The 7,500-nt window shown below is 40.2% G+C and overlaps 1 protein-coding gene across 1 annotated transcript in view; it reads left to right on the top strand.

The window, feature by feature from the left end:
- The window catches only part of LOC144958983 (uncharacterized), a 278,895-nt gene that overhangs the window by 104,701 nt on the left and 166,694 nt on the right, over positions 1-7,500 (top strand). The window lies entirely within an intron of this gene.

Below are 7,500 nucleotides of genomic sequence, written 5' to 3'. Positions count from 1 at the left end.
TGCCATCGTTAACTTATAGCTGACCAAACGTAGCCATCGTTAACTTATAGCCTGACACAAACTGTAGCCATCGTTAACTTATAGCCTGACACTGACCAAAAAATGACGTCAAAAGACAAGTCTTTGATCGTAAAATAAAACAAATCGTGAGTTGTATTCATCAGTTCATCCAATGGGATCACGACTTGTTTCCTTGGCCTCTACTAAAGACAACTCACTAGGCGCTGCACAAACCTTTAAAATGACGTCAAACTGTAAGTCCTAGAGGGCTGGAATATGTTAACGGTGGTTATGCACAAACCCACTAAGACCCATATTTTGACGTCATTTTAGGTTTATGCTGCGCCTAATAAGTTGTCTTAAGTTGAGCTCAAGGAAACAAATGATTCCATTGGTTGAACTGTTCAATATAACGTGCGTGCGTGCGTGTGTGTGTGTGTGTGTGTGTGTGTGTGTGTGTGTGTATAGATAGTTCGAAGATGACGTCACTCAGGTCTTTGTTATTGTTTTATACCATCCGCGTTTATGAGTAATGCTCACTGAACTGTATTAACCTGACTATAAACGTTCATGGATACACAGTTTTGTGTGTTGGTCCGTTATACTTTCGGATGGCAATGAAATGAGCTTCTTAGCCAAGCGCATACTATCTATATGTGGGTGTGCGTGTGTGTGCGTGTATGTGTGTGGCTATGTGGTCTTGTGGTATGACACTCGCTTTCGAATCGGAAGGTCCTGGGTTCGTGCCTCGCTCGGCGCATAGTTGAGTCCCTGGACAAGACTTTTTACTCACATTCTCTCACCGTACTCAGGTGCAAAATGAATACCTGGCCGTCAACAGCGTTGTCTCTATCGCCTAACAGGTGTTATGTCTCATTCTAATTGTTACGTGTTGTTGTTGGTCAGGGACCCTTTGTAAAGCGCTTTTAGTGGATATTGCTCTATATAAAAGCCCTAGCTCTAGTGTGTATGTGTGTGCGTGTGTGTATGTGTGTGTGCGCGCGCGCGTGTGTGTGCGTGTGTATGTGTGTGCGAGTGCACCAATGAACGGTGGCACTGTTGTAATATCCGAGGTGAGGTGGATGGGTTTAAACCAGGCCCCTCAGGGGTTGATTCGGTGCAACAGGATTTATAGAAATAGGTAAGTCACACCATTGCACTAATCCACGTTATATCCAGGGACGATGTAATGAGTGGCTGGTGTGTGTATGTGTGTGTGTGTGAGAGAGAGAGAGAGAGAGAGAGAGAGAGAGAGAGAGAGAGAGAGAGAAGAGAAGAGAGAGTGAGAGAGAGAGAGAGAGAGAGAGAGAGAGAGAGAGAGAGAGGGAGAGAAAATTAGAAATTTTATGTTTAATCGCTCTTAACTCTCTCCTTACCAGCCATTTTCAGGATTTTCCCAAAAACTTCACACCCAACTAACACAAAAATATATTTTTTATCACTCAAACACAACAGCATTAAGTTATTGCGATGCATAATCATAATTTCTTTAGTAAAACATGCTCTACAACACACTGTTAAGTTATCTTTAAATTTTATGATGTACAAGAGAAATCGGAATAAGAAAAATGTTGGTTGTATCGTAACGAATGTGACGATTTTCTTATAGTTGGTAAGGAGAGGATTAAAGTGTTTCCCTGTTAAAGGATCAAAATTATATCTGTTTACGACAGTGAACGTCCTAAAATTGCTTTTTGTTTTACAAACAAGTATTCTTGAGTCATTTCCTAACCTGTCCATCTCCGATGCTCGGTCAGTGCTCAAGCTTTTCATGCAGTACTTCCAGATAGTCTTTACCTTGGAAAGGCGTTGGCCTTATAGTTCTAGGGGGCAGAAGATCAAGGGGAAGGCCACGGAGAACATGGAGAAGAATTAAAGAAGCTAATATACATAGAAGTGATAAGACATAGAACGAGATAAAAAAAATAAAAGTTAGCTCGGGATAGAGAAGGATGGAAACTGTTTGTCTGTGGCCTATACCCTGACCCAGGGTGAACAAGACAATGATGATGATGAAAATTCCCTTCATTCATCCCCTATGGGAAATTTGTCATCAAGGGTCTATTCCAAGGGAAGACTGGAATAACCCAGGCGTCAGCCGCTGTGAGCTTGGGCGAGTTGACTTGCTCAAGGCTACAATAAGTGCTGCGGTGGGTGATCGGACTCGGTTCCTTTCGGGTACGAAGCAAAGACCGTGCCACTGAGCCACGCTGCCTCTTATCGTTCCAGGATGGTGTTTACTATGGAAAAGCGTTGGCCTTATGGTTTCTTGAGGGATTTCCAGGATGGTGTTTACCTAGGAAAGCGTTGGCCTTATGGTTTCTTGAGGGATTTCTAGGATGATGTTTACCTAGGAAAAGCGTTGGCCTTTTGATTTCTTGAGGGATTTCTAGGATGGTGTTTACCTAGGAAAAGCGTTGGCCTTATGGTTTCTTGAGGGATTTCTAGGATGGTGTTTACCTAGGAAAAGCGTTGGCCTTTTGGTTTCTTGAGGGCTTTCTAGGATGGTGTTTACCTAGGAAAAGCGTTGGCCTTATGGTTTCTTGGGGGATTTCTAGGATGGTGTTTACCTAGGAAAAGCGTTGGCCTTTTGGTTTCTTGAGGGATTTCCAGGATGGTGTTTACCTAGGAAAAGCGTTGGCCTTTTGGTTTCTTGAGGGATTTCCAGGATGGTGTTTACCTAGGAAAAGCGTTGGCCTTATGGTTTCTTGAGGGATTTCTAGGATGGTGTTTACCTAGGAAAAGCGTTGGCCTTTTGGTTATAGAGGGATTTCCAAGGTGGTGATTACTTTCGAAAAGCGTCATCCTTATGGTTTTAGTGGGTCTTCTAAAGGGTGTTTACATAGAAAAAGCGTTGGCCTTATCGTTCAGGAGGACTTCAAGGAATTGTCTCTCTTTGAAAAGTGTTGTTTAATTGCTATTTTATATAACAAACGTTTGGTGGTTTTCATTTTTGATTCAGAAAACTAACAAGTGCACTGTAAAAATTTAAATAACTTTGTCTTCGTGTTGTATGGGACACATGACGGCTTGTTGTTTTGTTTGTTTGTTTGTTTTTGATTTGTTTGTTTGTTTGTTTTTTGTTTGGTTTTTTTTTTTTTGTTTGTTTTTTTTCTTGGCAGACCCTCAATAATTTCACCAAAAAGAATTTAAAAAGAAAAAAAAGAAAGAAAAGAATGATCGTGTGACAATAAAAGTTTTATGTTAATTACAAAATAAACAGAGCGTTGACCTCCTCTGAAATATTAACCCTTTTGCGGTGGATCTGAATATCTGTCAAATCACAATTAAATATGGAGCCCAATTTGTAAGTGACTTTGGATGGGTTTGAAATATCAATTAATATAAGGGTATATGTACATTATAAAGGAAAAAATTGTTGTCAACGTGTTGCAGTATAGATAGAACGAAATTGACGTCACTCGGCTTTTTGTTATTGTTTCAGCCAGCGAATTTTATGAGTAGTTCTCACTCAATTGTATTAATCAGACTATAAACGTTTAAGGTTTTGTGTGTAGGTACGGAATACCGACTGGTATTTTATCAAAACTAATGTAGGCACCCCTTTTTACCAAGAGAGCTGTAACAGCAAAGCAAATCCAGCGTCTATAGATAGAATGCGCTTGGCTAAGGAGTTCACAACATTGCCATCCGGAAGTATAACGGACCAACACACAAAACTGTGTAACCATGAACTTTTATAGTGTGGTTGAGACAGTTTAGTGAGAATCACTCACAAACGCGGATGGCAAAATACAATAACAAAGGCTTGAGTGACGTCATCTTCTTTCTATCTATACACTTCTTGCTGTCTGGGTTTTTTTTTTAAAAAGGAAAGATATAATGTCTGAATTTTGGATTAAAATATAACACCGCATGTAAAAGGTTAACATGAATCAGATCTGTCACGGTCAGTCCTTCAATATAATACAAATAATAATATTGTAGTTCTACAAACATTTTATAGCATGAGGCGTCCATAAAAGAGGTTTGGTTGATTATTAAAGATAAGCCCTCACTAAACACGTTGCTTGAGCCCGGAATGCTTAACTTGTAAATATAACAATTTTATATTGTCTGTTAACGTATTCAATGGGGGGAGCGATCTATATTCATGTTTTCGTCCAACCTAGTCATCGATCACATGTTTTGTTGCTGTACGATTGGACATGTCTACACAAATGTAAACACGCTGCTTTGTTTACAAATGTTATAAACATTACCCATGTGTCAAGCTGAATCAAATGACCAATCGTGATGTTAGATATTTAGAAAGCTGTGAACACTTTTCACTATGTGGGTCACTTTGAGCATAATATTTTGCAATGTGACCAATGACCTCGAGCACATGGAAAGTTAATATAGATAGTATGCAGATGACGTCACTCAGGCCTTTGTTATTGTTTTTGCCATCCGCGTTTGTGAGTTGTTCTCACTAAACTGTATTAACAAGACTATAAAAGTTCATGGTTACACAGAGTTTGTGTGTTGGTCCCTTAAACTTCCGGATGGCAATGTTGTGAACTCCTTGGCCAAGCGCATTCTATCTATAGATCATGCCCATTTGGCCAATATGTCGTGAAGATTTAGAAATATGTGTTCACTTTTACAAATGTGTACCATGATGACCAGAATGTGTTTTCTCATCTCCCATTAACAGATGAATAGTTTGCTTTTGCAAACGCGACGTAAGACCGACGTTAGACGTAAAGCATAAAGTCACATGATAACGTACATGGGAGAATTCCTTGTGACGTGTACGTACAATGTTTTGAAATATTCTCTACCAACGTGACTCTTTTCGTCTTTTAGTTTTACTGTGTACACGTCATGAGGACTCCACAACACATAATATTTATTAGCCTGACACACCGTGACATTCAAGTAATGCAATTAAAAGGTCGTGGATTGCGAAGTTTTTCTAATATTCAAAATAAAATAGATGATACCACTGAAACTTAAGAATATTAAAAGTAAAATAAATAATCTTAAACGAAAACTAAGAAAGAAAAATATAGGAAAAGAATAAGATAACGAAAAGATGAACCGGACAAACTTATTTGAATCCCCCCCCCCCCCCCCCCCTTTCCACTCCGTCCCATATCTATAACTGAAACTGACGGTAGACAAAACAAAACAAAGAAGAAGAAAAAGTAGTTAATTAACTAGACACGGAAAGTGTACGTGCCAAGCTATTCTACATGCTCGCCGAGTGTCACTTAACGTGTTTTAACTCTTTAATAATGCAAACAAATAATAATAAATAAGTAGTGCGCCATTTGTCAACAGAGCTGACACATTGCATCAAGAAGTGTATGTATGTATGTTATGTAGTGTTGGGTTATTTGATCGCTTTTACTCGATCGACGACCGAGCGCCAAGCCACGAGTCAGTGCTCGATCTCAATGCCGGAAGAGCGAGTTAGTAAAACGATCACTCGATCGTAAAACGATCAGGCGGGTTGTGAGCTTGAGACGATCTTGACACGTGAGACGAGCTTGAGACGATCAGGATTCGAGCGAGCGGAGGGGTAACGAGTGTTTTCGAATCATTTCAAATTCAAACGATCACAGTTTGCCATCCGATACCAATCGCCAATGTTTGCACACGGTAGTCTGTGGTTCTTCCACAGCCCTCACTCCTTGTCAGATGTTAGTGTGTCTGGGTGGCAGTGGCAGGAAATTCGTATAGGTGTATCACGCGTGTGTGACAAGACTTCATTAAACCTACTAAAGTTTGACTATCACACACACACACACACACACACACACCACACACACACACACACACACACACACTAAGGCTATTTCTATGACACACACGCATCCATCTATCAATGAACACTCCTACAGTAGTGCGGCTATGTGGTCTAGTCATGACGTAACTATAGGTAGTACTCTAGTCGACCATGGTCTAGTGCATTATAATGGTCTAGTGGTATGACACCCGCTTTGGGATCGGAAAGTCCTGGGTTCGAGCCTCGCGCTCGGTGCATAGTTGAGTCTTTGGACAAGGCTCTTTACTCACATTCTCTCACCGTACTCAGGTGTAAAATGAGTACCTGGCCGTTAACAGCGTTGTCTTTGTCTGAAAAATTGTAATATCGCCTAACAGGCGGCATGTCCCGTCCTACATATTAAATGTTGCTGTTGACCGGGGACCCCTTTACAAAGCGCTTTGATCACATTTAGTGGATATTGTAAAGCTCAATTTTTTAAAGTAAAACATTAGCTTTGAATATGGAATGTTTCAATTTTAGATGCCTGTGTATTCTTTGTTAGTTCCCATCATCATCATCATCATCATCATCATCATCATCATCATCATCATCATCATCATCATCATCATCATCATCATCATCATCATCATCATCAGGGCAGCGGTACGGTCTTTGGTTGGCACCCGAAAGGTACCGAGTTCGATCACCCGCCGCTGAGTGGTCTTGAGCAAGTCACCTTGCCCTAACTAAATTTGCGGCGCTGCACTGCGGCTATCGCTTGGGTTATTCCAGTCTTCCCTTAGAATAGACCCGAAAGACGAATCTCCCCTATGGGATGAATAAAGGGAATTATGTTTAATTTATTTATCATCACCATCATATCAGCGGATCATCATCATCACCACCACCACCACCACCACCCTAATAATAATGGATAAAATAATAATCAACACATTTCAATGTAATAATCAATCTAAAATCAATCAGTGCTCCTAAAAGACCCTTTGATTTCTTTGTCTAATTCGTTCCATACTTTTGGAGTCCCGACAAAGAAAGATTTTCAGCTAACTATAGTTTATATATGGGAATATTAATCAGTCGTTTATATTGGAATCGGAGTTGTCTAGCAGGTGTATTAGTTCAAAGCGCATTTCCAAGGATTTACCATGCTCAATGAACTTCACAATATTTAATTTAATTTATTCCTCCGGCACGCCATATCGACCATACATCCATTTCGTACAGTAGGTACCGATCGCTGTTTGGAGTCTTTTTATATTAAAGCTCTTTACAATACCCGTCATTGCTTATAAGATAAGAATACATTCACACCTGAGTCAAGTGCCTTACACACGACTTAACGTCTGGATCACAATTTTCACAACAATCACTGTCACTCATCCGGCCATTGACAAGGCTTGATTTTCTGACAAGAGACACCGTACCACTGAGCGACCGAACAAATAATCACCATCTGCGCCATCGTCATCATCATCATCATTATCATCATCCTCATCACAGCCGTAACAGCCAGAAAAACCACAATCATCATCTTCGGGTCCGTTTATCCGTGTTGGGGGTGGGGGTGGAACCTGCTAAAGTATTTCATTTTTTAAACAGAAACACGATAATCATCATCATCATCATCATCGTCATCCATTGTCGTCGGCATCGTTATCATCGTGTCCGGGCAATCCGTGTGTGTCTGGGTGTGGAACCTGCTAAATATTATTATTATCTACCTACCTAATAAAAACACACCATTCTTGTTCATTTATTTT

Source organism: Berghia stephanieae, chromosome 13 (assembly GCF_034508935.2).
Source record: "Berghia stephanieae isolate SIO BIC M18660-M18661 chromosome 13, UCSD_Bste_1.3, whole genome shotgun sequence".
NCBI classification, from domain to species: Eukaryota; Metazoa; Mollusca; class Gastropoda; order Nudibranchia; family Aeolidiidae; genus Berghia; species Berghia stephanieae.
Note: the sequence above shows the minus strand (reverse complement) of the source record. Positions and strands in the feature narration are given on the sequence as shown.